The sequence below is a fragment of the Amblyomma mixtum genome, chromosome 9 (genome assembly GCF_055824585.1).
Source record: "Amblyomma mixtum isolate Tamu chromosome 9, ASM5582458v1, whole genome shotgun sequence".
In the NCBI taxonomy this organism is placed as follows: domain Eukaryota; kingdom Metazoa; phylum Arthropoda; class Arachnida; order Ixodida; family Ixodidae; genus Amblyomma; species Amblyomma mixtum.
In genome coordinates, this window is record NC_143020.1 from 99505393 (window position 1) to 99525801 (window position 20409).

A 20409-nucleotide genomic window follows, 5' to 3' on the forward strand; every position below is an offset into this window, starting at 1 on the left:
CCGTGCAAGAAAACAGTGTTCTCGACAAAGCTATCGACCTGTAGGCAAATTAGGCAATACGACCTGATAATCATTGTCCGATGCGAAAATACTGTTTCCGCGGCCAGACACGGCCGCTGTAGCCGTTTCAACGAAGCCCGTCATCGCACGTCCGTCACGCTCGGTGGCCGGAAGTCGAATCGCTACCGGAAGTTACAGGTGGCTCGGGGAAAGAGCCGACACCAAGGCAGACAAACTGGTTGTGACGATGGAGAGAGGAGGAGGATGGAAAGCAGGTGTGTTCAGAGTGGGAAAGGACAAGGATTCCAACCTGGGTTATTGCAGCCACAACGCAAGGGACTAACCACTATACGATCACGGCTGCCAGGGATTTTTTTTTTTATTACCGACTTGGCCAGGCAAACACACAAAAATACAATGACATCACAATAAAAGCACTGGTCAGTTTCTAGCTAGTGCACGATGATAAAATGGGATAAATGATTTTAGTTGGTCGAGGACAGGCAGCCACTCACGCTGAGGAGCTTGCTGTCCGAAAACTTCCTGAGTATACATGATGCTCTCAATGAAATACTGATGAGCCGGATTCACAACAACATGTTCATGCCTGACATCCATTCGCGTACGCCATAGGCTGTGCATGCAGAGCAACATTAGCAGGTCGCAAGGCACTTCACCTGGTTCTGCACATGGTAGGAAGCGTATTCCAAAAGGCGTCAGGGGGAAATCTCTTTTCAGTGTGCGTTTCAAAACATCCCATAAAAAAAGAGCGTCATGACAGTCGAGAAAGATATGTTCTATAGTTTCCAGTTTTTTGCAAATAAGACATTCTACAGACCAAGGTACAAAAAGGCCTTTGCTCAGCAACCATGGCTTCACTGGGAGGGTTCCAGTATGCAATTGAAAAAAGGAAGAACGCACTGAAGGCTTCACCGGCATTCTTTTGACTCTATTTAGCACATCGCTTTCGGGACCCAAAAGATATGCACTGCGATAAACAGGCGCTGGCAGAAACACATCGAGCAGGTCCTTGTACATCTTTTTTCCTTGTTACAATGGTTAGATACTCATGGGAAAATTTTGACCGAAGAATACGGACTGCTGAAACAACTTCTTGCAAGAAAGCACTTAACCCACTCCGACCTGCAGACATGGATGACACAACATAATCAGGCAGTGATACTGACAATCGCACTTGTATAACAGTTCGCAGAAAATCATTATCTTGACGCAAGAAAAAGAATCTAGTGATTATCTTTCTCAGAAATAAATTTGACAACCGTAGCCCACCGTTCCGCACCTTGTCGAACAGATTGCATCGGCTGGTACGTTCCCATGTTGACGACCAAATAAACGTTGCAAACACTCTGTGCAACCTTTGCACTGAAGTCCTTGGCAAAGTTAACGCTTGCAGAACGTAAAAAATCCTCGCTATTAAAAACATGTTGCACACCGTAGCTCTTGCAAACATGGAAAAGTTGTGACCGCCCCATTTGCCTGTCTGAGCTTTGACTCGTTCGGTTTCATGGGCCCAATATTCTTTGCTTTCTGTGTACTTGGTTAGCGGCACGCCGAGGTACTTTCCTGGCGTGTCTACCCACTTCATTCGACAGAATACTTCTGGCGTGGCCTGCCACTTTCCATGCCAAAAACCAAAACATTTCTGCCAGCTTATCGCACAGCCACTTGCATCACAAAAATTTACGGCTTCTCTCATCACTTCTTGCACGCTTTACTGGTCTCTGCAGAACACTGCTATATCATCTGCATATGCCAATACCTTCACTTCATTATGACAAAAGGCGTAACCTCGAATGTTTTGCGTAGTTAACAGCTTTAAACAAAAGGGCTCCAGGTAAAGTGCAAAAAGCAGTGGAGAAAGAGGGCAACCCTGCCTCACTGACGACAAGACAGGAATACTATTACTCAGGCGGTTATTAATTATGAACCTTGATGTACAGCCATCATAAACCATTTTCACGCCATCAGTGATGATACATCCTACATTCACATGTTCCAACAGCGCGAACAAAATTTCATGCACAACTTTATCAAACGCCTTATGCAGGTCCAGTTGCATCATGGCGACACGACCCTCCGTTGCATCACAGCATTCAAGGACACTCCTAGCTACGTGTATGTTAGTAAAAATGGATCTGTCCTTTATGCCGCAGGTCTGGTGTGGGCCATCAAGGGTTTTAATTACTGTTTGGAGTCGTCCGGCTAGCACTTTCATATAAATTTTGTAGTCTACGTTAGTTAAGCTTATTGGGCGATAACACTCAACTGACTGCAACCTACTCGGGTCGTCAGATTTTGGGATCAACACCACGTGGAAAGTTCGAAAAGACGGCGGAGTTAACTTTCTTTCGTAACACTCGCTTATTACGCGCTGCAATGCTATTGCCATTTCTGTTTTCAAGGCCTTGTAAAGTGCGGCACCGAGGCCGTCCGGCCCAGGCGACTTGTTTAAGCTCAGCTGCTGTATTGCAGCTTCGATTTCTGCTGCCGTTATGGGCTCCTCAAGTACCTGCGCCAGGTCCTCCTCGACTCTTGGCATTAGCGACAGGAATGCAGTTTTGTAATGTTCAACATCAGGCGTTTTAAGGCTGAACAAGTTTTGGTAATATTCCAGAAACGCCCTTTCAATCACCTCAGATTCGGAAGTTACGTCATTGCGATAACAAATTTCCTTTATCTCTTTCGAAACTGCATACTGTTTTTCGTCGCTGAGCGCCCTTTTTGTGGGCGTCTCCCCAAGCCAAAATCTTTCGCTGCGTGCCCTTATCACAGCACCTCGATATTTCGTTTCATCTATTAGTTCAAGCTTAGTTTTGGTCTTTTATTTCTTGTCTGTACAACCCCGGCTTGACGCCTTCCATGCTGAGCATGAAATCAAGCTCGGTACGAAGTTCCTTTTCTTGCTGTTTTTCCTTACGCTTTAAAACACATGCTCTTTCTATAGCGGCCACTTTCACGTCGCATTTAAATTGTTCCCATGTTTGTATAAAGTCTGTCTCTTTTTCTAACAAGCTTTTGACTGAGTCTTTTAGTTTCTTGCTAAACTCGTCATCCTCCAACAATGAGTCATTAAATTTCCATAATTCCCAACTAAACTTGACAGTCCTTTTCCTCTCCCCAAGTGTGATCACGACTAAAGAATGATCACTGAAGCTGACGTGCACAGTCTGGTACTGGGAACACAAGGGCACAACCTCAGAAGGAACATAAATTCTGTCCAGCCTTGCGTGACTAACGCCTTGGAAATGCGTGTACTGTGCTTGTTCTGAACCTTGCATTACAATGCCAATGTCTTCCAATTCTGCTTCATTAATCATCTCAGACAGCAGCTCGGCACTCGTGTCCTGCAGGGTTTTGTTGCTTGTTCTATCTTCAGGTCTATACAAGCAGTTAAAATCTCCAAGCAATAGTGCACGCTTTTCTGTCAGCAGGAAAGGTTGAACACGGCGAAAAAAGGCATCTCGTTCGGGAATTCTATTAGGTGCATATACACACACAGCTCTCCACTCTACACCAGAAAAGTAAAAATCGCATGCTACAATCCGGCCTCTTTCACAGGAAAATACAATTTCCACGGCGACTTTGCCGTTTCGAGTTAAAATCAGACACCCTCCCGACTTTCTTTCTGCATGGCACACGCAAACACTGAACTATGCACGGTAAATTTCTGCCATCGCATCTGTCAACTCTTCGCTTTCAATTTTTGTCTCTTGAACAGCCAACAGATCGATTTCGTTTTCGAACAAGAGACGCTTAAGCTGATTTTGCCTCCTTCGCGCAGAAAGACCTCTCACGTTCAGTGTGGCAATACGCAAGCAAGATGTTATTTGAGACGCCATCTAAATGGTTGGGATTCGCCGCTCTCGAAGTAACATCGGTTTGCAGCTCACCTCATCAAAAATCCTCCCAGTTTGCAAACTACGGCGGTGTCAGCACTGAACCCGATCGAAGACCGGGTTACCAACACGAAGACCCTGCAAGGCACCTCCGCTAAGGCGGAGGGACACCCGACGAAGTCCTACGATCAGGAGGGATGTTCGGCTTGGGCTTGTAGGCCGCACGTCGAACAGGAGGCGCTTTGGGAAGAGGTTCCTCATGGTCCGTCCCGTCGTAGCTCGTCGCCTTGTCATCAGCTTCGTCGTGCGTCCTCTTCGCTGGCAAAGTTGACGCCGCGGGCATCTCCGTGTCAATGTCCTTCTCGTCGGTCGATTCCAAAACCGTCTCAGGTGCACCTACCGCAGCATCATCTGCTTTTCCCGCGTCCGCCTCAGTTCTGGTGTCAGGCACAGGTGGTTCTTCTGAGTTGGCAGCCTCATGTTCCGTGGGAAGCGTTGCTTTTTCTGAAGCTATGCTTTTCGGTACTGCGTCTTCCCGACTCTCACGGGTCGCCTCTACCGCGTCGACTTCGTCCATAATATGCTCCTCAGTAGTATCCCTACGACCAGGACCAGCTACGGTAGCATATGTTCGCACGCACTGGGCGTCGTCGTGGCCGAAGCGACGACAGAGCCCGCAACGTGGCACACGGCACTCCCGTCGTATGTGTCCGGTGCCGCGGCACCGGAGGCAGAGCGGAGCTCTGCCAGGAACGTGGACGAGTGCGACGTCCTCTCCAACACGCAGCTGGTGCGGTAAGTCCTCGATGGTAACGCCCACCTTCAGCTTCAGTGTCACTGAGCGCGTAGTAGACGACTTGTCGACGCAGCCTTTGACTCTCCACTTGTCCCGAGTTATGTCGTTCACTTTTCCAAAAGCCGCCAGAGCTGCCTTCACGTCGTCATCTTTCACGCCGTGTAGCAGCCAGAACAGCTTCAGCCTGACGCCCTGGTTGCATGGGTCAATGACCACACAGCGGTGGTCCTTGACGTTGAACGCCTCCACTGTAGCATTTGGTTTTTTTCCTTCTTCATTGCAGAATGTCACGGCCCAAACATGATTCATCTGATATGCCCCGAGGGCAACCACTTCCGGCAGCAATGACAGACGCTCAAGAGCGTCACGAAAGTTTTCAACACGGTATGGCCTGGCTTGGACGTCGCCATGCAAAAGAACAGTATGCAAAACGCTCGAACCTGTTGGCAAATGCGGCAAAATCAGCTGGTAGTCCTCGTTCGGTTTGATCGTACTCCTGATACCGCCGCCCGGCTGGGCCGCTAAATCCGCTCCTTGGGAGCCCATGATACACACGTCCGTCACGCTCGGTGGCCGGAAGTCGAATCTCACGGCTGCCCGGGAGGGACGGACTGTGCCGGGAAAGAGCCGGCGCCAAGGCAGACAAACTGGTTGTGACGTAGAAGAGAGGAGAAGGATGGAAAGCAGAGCAGGGGTGACCCGAGTCGGAAAAGTGGAAAAAATAAATGCCGTGACCAGGATTCGAACCTGGGTTATTGCGGCCACAACGCAAGGTACTAACCACTATACGATCACGGCTGCCCGGGAGGGACGGACTGTGCCGGGAAAGAGCCGGCGCCAAGGCAGACAAACTGGTTGTGACGAAGAAGAGAGGAGAAGGATGGAAAGCAGAGCAGGGGTGACCAGAGTCGGAAAAGTGGAAAAAATAAATGCCGTGACCAGGATTCGAACCTGGGTTATTGCGGCCACAACGCAAGGTACTAACCACTATACGATCACGGCTGCCCGGGAGGGACGGACTGTGCCGGGAAAGAGCCGGCGCCAAGGCAGACAAACTGGTTGTGACGAAGAAGAGAGGAGAAGGATGGAAAGCAGAGCAGGGGTGACCAGAGTCGGAAAAGTGGAAAAAATAAATGCCGTGACCAGGATTCGAACCTGGGTTATTGCGGCCACAACGCAAGGTACTAACCACTATACGATCACGGCTGCCCGGGAGGGACGGACTGTGCCGGGAAAGAGCCGGCGCCAAGGCAGACAAACTGGTTGTGACGAAGAAGAGAGGAGAAGGATGGAAAGCAGAGCAGGGGTGACCAGAGTCGGAAAAGTGGAAAAAATAAATGCCGTGACCAGGATTCGAACCTGGGTTATTGCGGCCACAACGCAACGTACTAACCACTATACGATCACGGCTGCCCGGGAGGGACGGACTGTGCCGGGAAAGAGCCGACGCCAAGGCAGACAAACTGGTTGTGACGAAGAAGAGAGGAGAAGGATGGAAAGCAGAGCAGGGGTGACCAGAGTCGGAAAAGTGGAAAAAATAAGTGCCGTGACCAGGATTCGAACCTGGGTTATTGCGGCCACAACGCAACGTACTAACCACTATACGATCACGGCTGCCCGGGAGGGACGGACTGTGCTGGGAAAGAGCCGACGCCAAGGCAGACAAACTGGTTGTGACGAAGAAGAGAGGAGAAGGATGGAAAGCAGAGCAGGGGTGACCAGAGTCGGAAAAGTGGAAAAAATAAATGCCGTGACCAGGATTCGAACCTGGGTTATTGCGGCCACAACGCAAGGTACTAACCACTATACGATCATGGCTGCCCGGGTTTTTTGTTTTTCTTTATTTCCGGATACTTACACAGTACAAAATCGTACACGGAAAAAATAAAGCGAACTCACAGCCAAAAGTTCACGTGGAAATGATAGTAATAAGGAAGCTGTCATCCTTAGGTGGGATGACGTTGTCGTTTTAAAATTCTCTCAAATGAATCAAGGGCTCTAATCTTGGCAGCCATTCTGGAACTGTACACTTCAATTTGTGCATTTCAACAAAGGCATGCATACTTTCACGAAAGTAGAGCCTTGCAGGGCGAGCATCGGGGTCTAAATGATACCCAGCCATCCGGGACCGCCAGAGGCTGTGCAGACCGATTAACATGACGGTATCAAAAGGTATGCCGTCTTCGTTATCTGTTGATAGGAACCTGATGCTACGTGTATCTAACGGTAAGTCTTTTATAAGGGTTCTTTGCAGCACGTCCCAAAAATAAACCCCCTCCCAACAGTGTAGAAAAGCATGATCTATTGTCTCAGGCTGTTTGCATATTAAACAAAGCGACCCCCATGGCAGAAAAAAACCCCTGTCTTCAAGAAATGTTTTTACCGACAACGTTCCAGTATGCAGCTTAAAGAAAAACGATTTTACTCCTGGGGAAACTGGCATCCTTTTGACCCGCTTCAATACATCTTGACCCGGATAGCCGTTGTACAAGGCTCTGTACACAGGAACGGAGAAAAAGTCATCGCACACATCCTTATACAATTTTTTCCTATTGACTGAACACAAATATTGAATCGAAAAACGAGTTGTCAAAATTCTGACGCTGTTTACGACTTCTCTTAAAAAAACAAAAAAGGCGCCCTGGCATACTTTCTGTGGCAACAACAAAATTTGGCAACGCCCGCACGAGCCTTACTTGGCAAACAGTGCGCAGAAATGGATCATTTACGTCGCGGAAGAAAATGAATCTGTTTACAAGCTGTCGGGCGAATAAGTGTGCTAGCCCAAGACCCCCGTCTTTGACACGCCGAAACAAGTTATCCCGTCTACACCGTTCCCAATTGGACGTCCAAACAAAAGCGGCAAATACCCGATGCAGCCTCTGAATGTTTAACCTGGAACAGTGAAGCGTTTGCATTACATACCACAACTTGGCAACAAAAAACAGATTACACACCGTTGCGCGTGCAAAGATAGACAGCGGCACACCGCTCCATTTGTCAGCCTTCTCACGGATTTCTTGGGCTTGATCGCGCCAAAATGCCTCACTGTCTTCATAGCATTCTAGAGGCACACCCAAGTACTTAACCGGGGTTGTGGCCCAAGTCACGTTGGCAAACGTGTAAGGCGTCGATGGCCGCTCTCCGTGCCAAAACCCTAGACACTTTCCCCAATTCACCGGACTTCCAGTGGTCGTGCTGAAATCTTTCACGGCTTCGACTGCCACGCTAACGCTCTCTCTGTTCGTACAGAAGACGGCTACGTCATCAGCATACGCCAAAAGTTTGACCTCCGTCATGTGGACTTGGAAGCCCTGTACAGATTCATTCTCAAGGATTGACAAGAACAAAGTTTCAATATAAATGCAGAACAGAAGCGGGCTGAGGGGGCAACCCTGACGCACCGAACGTCGCACGTTCACGGGTGCACCAAGTTCCTTGTTGACAATTAATCTTGTAGTGCAGTTTCGGTACGCCAAGGCTACGCCCTCGCTGATAACAGAACCCACATTAATGTAATCTAGAACTGCAAACAAGGCATCATGTGAAACACAATCAAACGCTTTTTCAAGGTCGAGTTGCAGAACCGCAACGCTACCGCATGTTGCATCACAACACTCCAGTACGCATCTCGCCTTATGTATGTTCGTAGCAATGGTCCTTCCCTTGATCCCGCAAGTCTGGTGAGGCCCAACAATCTCCTTAATAACGGTCTGTAATCTGGCTGCTAGTACTTTCATTAGTATCTTGTAATCAACATTTGTTAGCGCTATTGGCCTGTATGACGTCACCAATCTCAATTTCTCAGTTTGTTCTGTTTTAGGGATTAGTACAGTATGTGACGACGCAAAAGAAGGCGGCAACAAGTTAAGATCGTAGCCTTCGTTAAATACTGCAGCTAACAATGGGGACAACACTTTTTTAAATGCTTTATAAAAAGCCGCGCTCAAGCCATCAGGCCCTGGCAACTTCCCTGGAGTTAGATTATCAATGGCACGCTCAACTTCATGTTCGGAAATCGGCAGCTCCAACATTTCTGTTGTGTCAGTATCTAGTCGTGGCAAGGAAGAAAGAAACACGCGCTTAAACCTGTCCATGTTCATGTCGCGAAATGCAAACAGTTGCTGATAGTATTCGTAAAACGCACGTGCAATGCCGTCTTTATCTGCCACGAGGTTGCCGTTCCACTCTATCTTTTCTATGTCGTTTCGACGACCATGCGCTTTCTCGAGACCGAGAGCCCGTTTAGTGGGCGTCTCGCCTGCTGCGCATCTTTCGGCCCTGGCGCGAACGAACGCTCCTCGATATCGATCTTCATCTAGTAACTCAATTTTCTTTTTCAGTTTTCTGATATCGTCATTATAGACCCCTGGCTCTTTGCACTCGTGCGCTATTAACTGATTTAGTGTCGCCCTTAAACAAGCTTCTCGCTTTTCGTCATGTCGAATACAACTGCCTCTTTCTATAGCTTTCATCTTAATTTCTTGTTTGCACCATTCCCACTGCTCTCCAATGGTGGTGCAAGGCCTTTGCTCAATCTCTTTAAGCTTCTCTGCAATTACTTCAACTAAAGCTTCATCTTCTAAGAGTTTGGAGTTTAGCTTCCACAGTCCCCACACAAAATTTTTCCTTCTGTTCCTAGTGCCAATTGTACATTTCACAAGACAGTGATCCGAAAAAGACACTGGCATAACGACATAATTTTGGCATTTCGGAATCGCATCCAACGATAAATAAATACGGTCGAGTCGGGCATGACTAGAACCTTGGAAATGCGTGTATTTCACGCTGCGCGCTCCCTCCAAACACTCGGCTACATCATCTAGAGCAAATTCGCCAACTAGCTGCGACAAAACATCCGTGCTTGCGTCTCTAAACACGCGGCTACTTGTCTTATCTCGAGCGCTTAAGACACAATTGAAATCGCCCATGCATAACGACGAGTTGTCGCCCACTATTTAGATATCGCTGGATGCTCACGAAAAAATTTAACCTTTCATCAGCCGCATTCGGTGCATAAACACAAAGAACGCGCCATTCGCTGTTATGAAAAACGAAGTCACAAACAATAAAGCGACCTTGCATACATGAAATCACTTCTTGCAATGTCAGTCCTGGCAACTTCTTAACGAACAGAAGGCACCCGGCCGATGTGCCAACCGCGTGACTAACAGCCACATCGTACCTCGACGTGAAACGCTGCACCATGCTCCCCGTGTCCTCTTCCCCTTCTATTTTGGTTTCCTGAACCGCCAACACGTCCACGTCCTGGTCCGTTAAAATACGGTATACTTGACTTTGCTTTCTTTTCGATGCAAACCCACGGACGTTAAGCGTTGCTACGCTCAGTGACTGTTGCATCGCCATTTTCGTACTTTAGAAGGACGCAGGGAGCATGGTGCTTACCTTTCGCGCCTAGCACGTCGCTAGACGCTTCCAGAAGTCCCGCCGCCATCGTAATTATAGGGCTGGACGTGCTGCAAGAGCGGCTTTTCGGCTGCCCTCCGGCCCGTCGCGACGTTAGGTTTCGGTCTGAAGGAAGGTCGTCGTCCCTGCACAGTTTTCGCTGGTGGTTCCTCGGCGTTGCCAGGGAGCTGCTTTTCCACTCCGTCACCGGCGTCGGCGTGCGGGCGCTTCGGCGCACTGCCAGCGCTCGTTGACCGGCCGCCGTTCTCCGCATTGGTGTTCTCATCCGCCGATGCCGCCGGAGCACTTGTCCCTTGAAGGGGCACTTCCTCGCTCACTGGCACCTCCGAAACAACGGATGGCAGTACCTGTTTCTTATCCACGCCCTCGCCCGCCTCTTTTTCAGTGGTCGTCGGAGTTATCACGCTGGGGGCCACCGCAGAGGTTTCCACACCATCGGTCCCCTTGGCTGCTTCCTCAGCCTCGACGACGTCCATAACGTCTTCCGGTATCTCCTCTCTAAGCGCTGGCACCGTTGCGGCAGCGTATGTGCGGACACACCCATCTTCCGAATGTCCGAAGCGTCGGCAGCGTGAGCAGCGAGGTATCTTGCAGTCACGTCGGACATGTCCGCTTCCCTGACAACGCAACACCGCATGGGCCGCCCAGGCACGGCCACAAGGGCAAGCTCGCCGGCGACTCTTATCTGGTGGGGGAGGTCGTCCGCCTTCATTCCAGGCTTCAGCTTGAGCAGAACTATCCTTGTGGTGGAGCCCTTTTCTTTCACTCCTTGCACTCGCCAACGCTCACGGGTTACCTCCGTCACGTTCCCGAAGGCCGCAAACGCAGTCCGGATATCTTCGTCGGCGACGCCGTGCAGCATCCAGTGTAGCCGCAGTTTCAGCACCTGGTCCTCGGGGTCGAATATAAGACACCAGCGTCCTTTAACTGGTAGGTCCTTGAAATCCGCCAATCGCTTCGTTGCTTCAGCGCTGTTGAGTGTCACCGCCCAAACATGGTTGATTTGGTACGCCCCCAACGCCACAACGTCGGGGAGCGCACCCGCTTGGGTGAGGGCGTCACGAAAGTCTTCGACCTTGTAAGGCCGCGCTCGCACGTCGCCGTGCAAAAACACCGTGTTGAGAACAACACGTCCTGTTGGCAGAGTAGGCAAAATAATCTCGTAATCCTTATCTGCTTCAATGTCGGACCTGTTTCCGCGGCCAGCAAGGGCCGCAATCGCCGCTCCACCGGAGCTCATGATTCTGCGACCGTTCACTGGCGTGGCCGGAAACAGCATGAGCGCCACGGCTGCCCGGTAGGGACGGACTGTGCTGGGAAAGAGCCGGCGCCAAGGCAGACAGACTGGTTGTGACGAAGAAGAGAGGAGAAGGATGGAAAGCAGAGCAGGGGTGACCCGAGTCGGAAAAGTGGAAAAAATAAGTGCCGTGACCAGGATTCGAACCTGGGTTATTGCGGCCACAACGCAAGGTACTAACCACTATACGATCACGGCTGCCCGGGAGGGACGGACTGTGCCGGGAAAGAGCCAGTGCCAAGGCAGACAGACTGGTTGTGACGAAGAAGAGAGGTTAAGGATGGAAAGCAGAGCAGGGGTGACCCGAGTCGGAAAAGTGGAAAAAATATGTGCCGTGACCAGGATTCGAACCTGGGTTATTGCGGCCACAACGCAAGGTACTAACCACTATACGATCACGGCTGCCCGGGAGGGACGGACTGTGCCGGGAAAGAGCCGGCGCCAAGGCAGACAAACTGGTTGTGACGAAGAAGAGAGGAGAAGGATGGAAAGCAGAGCAGGGGTGACCCGAGTCGGAAAAATAAGTGCCGTGACCAGGATTCGAACCTGGGTTATTGCGGCCACAACGCAAGGTACTAACCACTATACGATCACGGCAGCCTGGGATTTTCTTTTTCATTATTGCCGATTTTGACGCAGAACCTAAATTACAAACAAATGTCAAACACCTCAGCCCAATGCGGCTGATACAAGGGTGATTAAAATCTTTTCAATACAGCCAAGTCATCTAGTACAGAGAGCCAGACAGGCTGTTCAGCTTGTGCTCGGTATACTTCTGTCAGGCACACGACACTTGCAATGAAGTTTTCTTGCACAGAACACACGTTTACATCTGCATGCCGACGGCTGGCTGGGAGGGACGGACTGTGCCGGGAAAGAGGCGGTGCCAAGGCAGACAGACTGGTTTTGACGAAGCGCTGAGGAGGAGGAGGATGGAGAGCTGACAGAGCAGTGGTGTCCCGAGTTCTGTAATAGAAAAAAGACCATTTGCCGCTTTCAAGATATGAACCCGGGTAATTTTTTTTCTTTATTGCCTCATTTCACATAAGACATAGCAAATAGGGGTACGCAAAAAAACACGGTTGTCATGTTCCTTTATAGATAATCGTGTGAAACGGACTTTCATAATTAAAAGCAGGTCAATCAGCCCAAATACACTCCGTGTTGCAGACTCGTGGTTTAAAGACTTCCATCAGCTTACGTGCAATTCCTACATAGCAGCTATACATCTGGGGCGCTCAGTGCCAGACAGACTTGTGCTTCGTAAGTCTCTATGAAGGCGCAACAATTGGACCTTACTGTATCGGATAATGTCATCTTCAGCTGTCAAGTACCGAACTGCGTGTGGTGTCAAAGTAAAAGAAAGAAAGAAACGAAAAAGGCTTTCTTTCCGCAAGTATTGGTAACATTAGAAAAATACTGGACACAACAAAATGCCTACAGTTTATTGCCGGAAACAGCCGGAGCTTGACAATGAAAATGTTTAGGAATTATTTGTGAAATCTTTTCTTGACTGGCGCTTTGGCTTCCGAAACACAGCCGTTTGCTGGCTTGTGGTGTCGGTGGTGGATACGTAGTCTTTGCCAAAAGTAATCGGGCGACGGTAGTTTCTTTCTGAGCCGCGAATAGAGCATAACTTGCAGCAGCCCTTAAGCTCTGAATCTCTCTAAAGTAAGGTGACCCCTTGCCCTCACGTTTTGGCTCCTTTCGGTCTTTAGGGGTGCCGTAAAGGCTCAGTTATAGGGTTTATTTATTATTACCCTCTGGGTATAAACTTTACGGAGGGGAGTGGGTTGTAATCAATAAACAAACAAAAAATATGCACAGCAATAAGAACATACAAGTAACACTGTAAACGACAATTGAGGTTGGTTACAAAATGATCAAAACAAGGTCCCATAACATTTAATTAATATAACACAATGAAATTCGCGATAACGTTTGAGTGTACACAGTGGTGAAATTAAATAATATATGAACACACAGGAAGAGCGGTAGGTTTTATACAATGTTAAGAAAAACTGGCATGGTCTATATTGCGCACGGCAGACTGAAATAACCAAAATTTATTGATTGTTGCAACGGAAGAGGGAAGGCAGTTTCAGTCTTTAGATGTGCGGGGTATGAATGAATCGGAGAAACATTTGGTGTTGCATGAATTTATGTCAACCTTGTGAACGTGGTCTATGCGTGATGATACATATGAAGGCGGAATGAGCAATTTACCGTGTAAGTCATCATGGTAAAATATCTTATGAATAAGGCAAAACCGTGCATGCTTTCGACGAGATGTGAGGGGTAGAAGATTGAGATTAGACTTCATTGAGGATACACTAGCGGTGCGGTGATATCGGTGATAGCGGTGCGGTGCGGGGCGGTGAGGTGAGGGTTGAGAAGCAAAAACCAGCTGCTCGGTCACGTTTGGCAAAGGGGCTACATCACTATCGTGAGGCTTCGTTTAACTTATGGGTGCAACGTTTGACGGAACTTTGGCGTGCACTGACAAAAGGAACGAGCTATGTGCGATAAGTGTTCGGCGAGCATGAGGCCATCTGTTTAGTCTCTATCGGCGTTTCGCGGATCTTATCTGGCTGCAATCTGTCCCAGAAACTATTCTTTGGAGCTGTGGTAATCGTGAGTATGCCGTCGAAAGCTGATAACACCAAAGATGAGGAGAAGGCTGACAGACAAGCAGATCAGTGCACTGTACAGAAACGTCTTTTGAGAGAATGACACCAGAGTGCCAGAACCAGCTTGACTGAGCAGCTGCCGCAAACGATATAGAGACGAACCTCGTTATAACGAAATAATGCGCATAATAAAGTAATCCCGATTCCCTTTCGTAGTTCGGTCAGCACGAAGCTACAGCTACGACGAAGTAAACGCCGGGCCCCTTCAAATTTTCTATCATTATCATCAGCCTGACTACGCCCACTGTAGGGCGAAGGCCTCTCCCATCTATTAACGCTCTACTTTGCCAGCTGCGGCCACTGTATCTTCGCGAACTTCTTAATCGCATCCGCCCACCTGATTTTCTGCCCCCCCCCCCCCCCCCGCTACGCTTGCCTTCTCGTGGAATCCAGCTTTAACTTTTTGCCTTCTCTTGGAATCCAGTGGTTTAACTATACTACAATAGTGGTGCCACGGTTTTGCTACTTATAGCCTATAGAAACTCAGGGGAGCGAAAATAACGACACGCACCACCATTGGAAGTGAACAGAAGACTAATTTTTATTGCATTGCGATTGCCCGATATGGGTTCGGAATGTCCATGGTTGCCCGTAGTCAAAATTACATCCGCCGAAGTTAGAGTTTCTACACAGCCAACACTGCAGAAATGGTCGTCTGCAATTCTTCAAGCTTCAAAGGCGCGCTCTTGAGCTGCCGTCAAGAAGCTCGCTAGGCAGGCTACTCTTGGAAGGATGGGGAGGAAATAAAAAAAATCTGTTGTGCGCTTTCAGTGTGTGTGCTTACCGACACAGGACTGCTGCACAAACGTGTCTGGCTGCAGAGTGGTCACCTACTCGCACTGAGCTAAGAAGTGCACTGTTAGCGCTAGGAAAATTGCAACCGGAAGAGCTTCTTTCTGCCTATATTTTCTTTCTTTCCTTCGCAAAGTTTTTTTTTTGTTTTCTACACTGTGTATATGTAATCGTCTGATTGATTATTTTAGTGTACAAGTTTTAGTGAACTTGCGCATGGCTATATACTCTCTTTTGTTATAGTTCGTTTTCTATTAAGTATGTTGTGTACTTAGATTGCCGCTGCTAGAGGGTGACACCCTGCAAGCCAAATTGGTGCTTTGGTGTGCTCGTACAAGTCTGTATGTATAATATGAATAAAGTTGTTGTTATTATTATTATTATTGTTGTTGTTGTTGTTGTTGTAGCTGAGGCCAAACACTGCCGCGGAGACCACATGATCGCACGCTTTGAACATCATTACAGAGACTTCTAAGGTTATTGGAAAGCTTAAAAACCGAAAGACTATTTGAAATATAATTTCCGACAATGCGATGAAAGTTGATCGAAGCAGCATTTTGACGACCATAAACCAGCAGCATCCCCTGTCTCACAAGTCCGGGTTAAGATGTTTTGGTGCGATAGTTGGGTAAGAAGCGTCGTAAAAAGAACGCAGTACGAGACAAAAACAGTAGGATGAAACACTGTTCAAAACAGGCGGCGTCGTTGTCCAGGAGTGAAAAATCTGCGAAAAAGCTTCATAGGAGCAACCTAGGGGGCAGGTGGGCCACATAGCTCACGTGACCTAGTGACGTCATCATAACCTGCCCAACGGATTCTGAGCAAACTGCGCATCGTGTGCAGGAGTGGCAGTTAAATTAATGACTGGTCACGAGAGGTTGCTCGGGGAGGCAACTTGGTTCACACAAGCCCCACAAGAGGGCAGCACCTGCCATCGCAGGACAGTGGCGAATCGTTTAACTGCAGCACCACTGGACCAGGAGGGGTTTGAGGACTTCCAGCAATCTATGAATGTAAAGTAGAGAAGGACCAATTCCGCATATATGGGCATTAACCCGTCAACTCTATCGCGTCCTACCCTTAGGGCGGAGCTCAAGTGCTCCCTCCAGCTTTTCTCCTTGTTCTTCGGCCTACCAAATCTTTCTCAGAATGCGCTGTTCGCTTCATGATGGCAGCTCCGAATTGCTGTGGCTAGGTGATGAAGTAGCGGCGCTGTATGAGTTATCGCTAATAATTTTCTAACATGTATGCTCGCTTAGCATGAGTGCGGGTTATTTTTTATCTTGAATCACAAAAATGGGACGTCTCTCTAGAAATCTTTCAAAACGAATCGGCGAGTGTTCCTCAACGGAGGCCTTCCAGACAATTGCATCGAACAGTTGTGACATCACCGCTTAATCCGCGGTTAATCCCCTTGCGGTAGGTCATCATCACCAGCCTGACTACTCCCACTGAAGCCAAAAGCCTCTCTCATGCCTCTCCAATTAACCGTGTCCTTTGCCAGCTGCGGCCACCGTATCCCCGCAAACTTGCTAATCTCATCCGCCCACCTAACTTTTTTCCGCCCCTGCTACGTTTGCCTTCTCTTGGAATCCACTCCGTTACCTTTAAGGACCACCGGTTATCTTGCCTTCGCATTACATGCCCTGCCCAAGCCCATTTCTTCCTCTTGATTTCGACTCGAATGTCATTAGCTCTCGTTTGTGTCTTTACCCACTCTCCCCGCTTCATATCATTTTTCTTTCCATAGTTCGCTGTGTTGTCCTTAACTTAAGCTGAACCCTTTTCGCTAGCCTCCACGTTTCCGCCCCATAGGTGAGTATCGGTGATTTGGACATTTGAAACATGATGAATCAACTAAATAATTAATAAATTGCTTAACTGGTAGTCATTGTTACAGTTAATTATTTTTTATTAATTAATATATTCGGGTTCAATAGCAGTTGGATGGCCAAATGCACAGCGTGAAAAAAAAAACTGGTAGGGTTTTAACGCAGTTAAACCGAGTGGGACGTGAGAAAAGAAATTCAGGCAACACCGTCTCTCTCGCAACCAACCCCACGCAAGATGTTATCGTCAGCCGCTATCAGCAGACGGTGGGGGGTTTGTTCGGTGTTCCGCGAGTTGACGGAGCAAAGTCAAAGGCTGAGGCTTCACATATACCTCGGGTTTTTCAGCTTCGCTAGGGAAGTAGCGTTTTCGCACTAAAAAGTGGCACCACTGGATACTGGCTCCCATACTACGCAATTCGTAAAGCTAGAACGGGATATCCTTTTTGAAAAGAAAATGTTAAATTCGGTTGCAATCACGAAAATACAACGGTTACACAACATCCACCCTTTTCTTTTGGGAACCATTTCTTCGGCTATTTCTCTCCAGTAATTGGTATCCTCGCTGTATCCATCCACCTGTATAATAACACATAAACACCTGCTGTTCGCGAAAACGTCTGTCTCCAAGTTCAATCGGTCTGGACAGAGTCAAAGAAAGTTGCTAACAACGCATCACCTGTTTGCCTGTAGATGATTTTCAGTTGCATTCCGGGTCTTCATCTATCACTACTGTATATCTCAGAAAACAATGCAAGGTACTCACGGCTACTGCAAACAACATATTCGAGCTCAGTTTTTCGCAAATTCGACTGAAGTCGATTTTTAGAAACATTCCACGAGCATTAAACATCTCGGCACAGAGGGGAAGACTAATTAATCCTCTATGCCCCGGATTTTCAAAACTATCGGACACTGCAAACACAATCGCGTGGCCCCTGTTACGTGGTGGTTCACACAAGACGAAAATAAAAAAAAAGAAAACTTTTTTTTTTTAGCGCCCAGCTTTAAGAAAAAAGCAATTTCTGGAAAGGGCGATGTATCCTCTTCGCGAAAATAATGCGCCAAATGGAGTTGTCACCGTATTTTACCGTTCTTAACATCAAGTCCATTTTTTGCCCTATTCGAAGTGAAAATTTTTCTGAAATTATTTGTGAACCATTTTTTTTTTTTGAGGAGCTGCATGTCATTCGCGAAAAAGGCTAAAATTTGTCCCCGCGAAAATTAAGTCGTTTGCGGTATATGATCATTGCTGCCCGGGAGCAGCGCAGTGAGAGACGAAGCACCAAGGCAGAGAAACCGGGTCTGAAGAAGGATGGAGAAGTGAGATGGCGATATGTTACGGCAGAAGTTTCTAATGTTGGAGTATAGGAAAAAAAAAGTACTGCCGTGACCAGGATTCGAACCTGGGTTATTGCGGCCACAACGCAAGGTACTAACCACTATACGATCACGGCTGCCCTGGAGGGACGGGCGGCATAGGGAAAGAGCCGGCACCAATGCAAACAAACTGGTTGTGACGAACTAAGGAGGAGGAGGATGGAGAGCAGAGCAGGGGTGATCCGAGTCGGAAAAGAGAAAAAATAAATGCCGTGACCAGGATTCGAACCTGGGTTATTGCGGCCACAACGCAAGGTACTAACCACTATACGATCACGGCTGCCCGGGAGGGACGGAATGTGCCGGGAAAGCGCCGGCGCCAAGCCTGACAAACTGGTTCTGAAGAAGCACGGAGGAGGAGGAGGATGGAGAGCAGAGCAGGGGTGTTCCGAGTTGTGTAATAGAAAAAAGACCTCTTACTGTAATCAAGATATGAACCCGGGTAATTTTTTTTTTCTTGATTGCCACATTTGGCATAAGACACAGCAAACAGGGGTACCCAAATAAACACGGTTGTCGTGTTCCTTTATAGGTAATCGTGCGAAATGCACTTTCATGATGAAAAGCTGTTAAATCAGCCCAAAAACGCTAGGCGTCGCAGACTCGCGGTTTTAAGACTTCCGTCAGCTTATGTGCAATTTCAGCTATACACCTGGGACCCTGAATGCCCGGCACACGTGTTTTGTAAGATTCTATGAAGGCGCAAGAACTGGATCTTATTGTACCGGATAATGTCATCTTCAGCTGTCAAGTGCCTAAATGCGTGTGGTGTCAAAGGTAGTGGTGTAAAACGAAAAAGAAACAAAAAGCTTTCCTGCCGCAAACATTGGAAGCATTAGAAAAATACTCGTCACAAGAAAATGCCTACAGTTCGTTACAGTTCGTAATGCCAGTTCGTTAAGGCGTGAATTTGGGCCTGTTGGTTATCAAAGAAAGCAGCTATAGCGTAAGAAACGGGACGACAGAAAGAGAAGGGCCCATCACGAGCGCTACTAACAACAACGCTTTATTGCAACGAGGCAATAAATAGGAAGGTTGCATACACATAAGCGAACAGAAAACAAAGACCGGCAACCGCGCCAGTAAAAAGTTAACAGCTAAGAAGGCTATCTTTTTAGCCAGCAAACTGACAGAGGGAGCAATAACACATTCTGCGCATCTTTCGCTGATTGCGAAGGCTTCTGTAATTTCTCGCGTGAGTTGTACCGCGGTTGTACCCCGTGATTCTTCAAGATCTTGCAGTGACGCAGATCTGACTTACACGCGCCTTCTTGGCAATCACGCTAGGCACACCTGGAGCTTGACAATGAAAACGCTTTGGCCTTCGAAAGAGAGCCGTTTGCTGGCGTGTCGTATTGGCGGTGGATGCCTACAGTTTTTGCCAAAAGTAAATGGGGTACGCGTAGTCTAGGATTCACTCTAGACGGGAAATTGGAGTGCCAAAATGCCACTTTCGTTTGAACGCCATATAGCATCAAAATAAAAAACAGCCACCCTTACACGACAGTATAGTGTATTGGCACCAAAAGAGGTACCAAGGAGAGGAACAGTCTTTCACGCCACTCTCTCGAGTCTCTGCTGATACAGACGACGGAACAGACGCTTAATCGCAACGATAGCAATCTGCCGCCTACGTACGCTAGATGCCACGGACGATTATTGAAACGTTCTCAACTGGCACTCTTCGAGCGAAGTTTTCAGTGAAGAAAGCTTCCTTATGGAAGCCGAGATGTCTACATTTTTTGACCCAAACCTTTGGTCGGCGTGTTCCTTTTTTGGTACTATAATAATTACCCTGCTACGTACCTGACCAGACGAGTTTTCGACAAACCTTAGTCTTCAGTATACTGTATGCTGAGCAAAATCCACGGTCAGTCTACTAAGGCCTCAAGCTTTCAACAAACGGCGTATGATATATTCATCGTCCCAGCATTCCTTCGTACATAGCTCGCTGCGGTGCACTGAGCCCTGGAAGTGATTTTTTTCTGCCATTTATAGATAATTCCGCACACACTCGCGTGATGGCCGCGCTCGTGTAAGGTCGCCCCCGGCCTGCAACTGGGGAGCCGGTGATCCGAAATAAATAAAGTCACCTTAAGGGAATTAGACTTCACGTTTGTATATTAACCTTGCGTGGTAAGCTCCTCGCGGAGCTACGTGAAAGCAACATTTCCTGCTCTTTTTTATTCGGAACAACTTAGCTGGCATGTCGTCTGCCAGCTTAAAGAGCCGCACGAGCTTTTTTATTACGGATGGTAGCCGCCGGTCGTCGCATCATCTAGATATTTAGCGTGTTATCTCTACGAGGTGGCTTCAAAGGCCACACTGATTCCTCCTAAAA

At 48.1% G+C, this 20409-nt stretch overlaps 11 non-coding genes across 11 annotated transcripts; all 11 read right to left on the reverse strand.

Annotated features, from left to right (window-relative positions):
* Positions 1-5379: 5379 nt before the first annotated feature.
* Positions 5380-5451, reverse strand: TRNAH-GUG (transfer RNA histidin (anticodon GUG)). Its single transcript has one exon. It is a non-coding gene; the product is annotated as a tRNA-His (tRNA).
* A 132-nt stretch (positions 5452-5583) lies between these two features.
* Positions 5584-5655, reverse strand: TRNAH-GUG (transfer RNA histidin (anticodon GUG)). The gene has a single exon. It is a non-coding gene; the product is annotated as a tRNA-His (tRNA).
* A 132-nt stretch (positions 5656-5787) lies between these two features.
* TRNAH-GUG (transfer RNA histidin (anticodon GUG)) lies at positions 5788-5859 on the reverse strand. The gene has a single exon. It is a non-coding gene; the product is annotated as a tRNA-His (tRNA).
* Positions 5860-5991: 132 nt separating this feature from the next.
* TRNAH-GUG (transfer RNA histidin (anticodon GUG)) lies at positions 5992-6063 on the reverse strand. The gene has a single exon. It is a non-coding gene; the product is annotated as a tRNA-His (tRNA).
* Positions 6064-6195: 132 nt separating this feature from the next.
* Positions 6196-6267, reverse strand: TRNAH-GUG (transfer RNA histidin (anticodon GUG)). The gene has a single exon. It is a non-coding gene; the product is annotated as a tRNA-His (tRNA).
* A 132-nt stretch (positions 6268-6399) lies between these two features.
* TRNAH-GUG (transfer RNA histidin (anticodon GUG)) lies at positions 6400-6471 on the reverse strand. Its single transcript has one exon. It is a non-coding gene; the product is annotated as a tRNA-His (tRNA).
* A 5032-nt stretch (positions 6472-11503) lies between these two features.
* TRNAH-GUG (transfer RNA histidin (anticodon GUG)) lies at positions 11504-11575 on the reverse strand. The gene has a single exon. It is a non-coding gene; the product is annotated as a tRNA-His (tRNA).
* Positions 11576-11707: 132 nt separating this feature from the next.
* Positions 11708-11779, reverse strand: TRNAH-GUG (transfer RNA histidin (anticodon GUG)). Its single transcript has one exon. It is a non-coding gene; the product is annotated as a tRNA-His (tRNA).
* Positions 11780-11902: 123 nt separating this feature from the next.
* TRNAH-GUG (transfer RNA histidin (anticodon GUG)) lies at positions 11903-11974 on the reverse strand. Its single transcript has one exon. It is a non-coding gene; the product is annotated as a tRNA-His (tRNA).
* Positions 11975-18073: 6099 nt separating this feature from the next.
* On the reverse strand, positions 18074-18145 carry TRNAH-GUG (transfer RNA histidin (anticodon GUG)). The gene has a single exon. It is a non-coding gene; the product is annotated as a tRNA-His (tRNA).
* Positions 18146-18276: 131 nt separating this feature from the next.
* Positions 18277-18348, reverse strand: TRNAH-GUG (transfer RNA histidin (anticodon GUG)). The gene has a single exon. It is a non-coding gene; the product is annotated as a tRNA-His (tRNA).
* Between the last annotated feature and the right edge of the window lie 2061 nt (positions 18349-20409).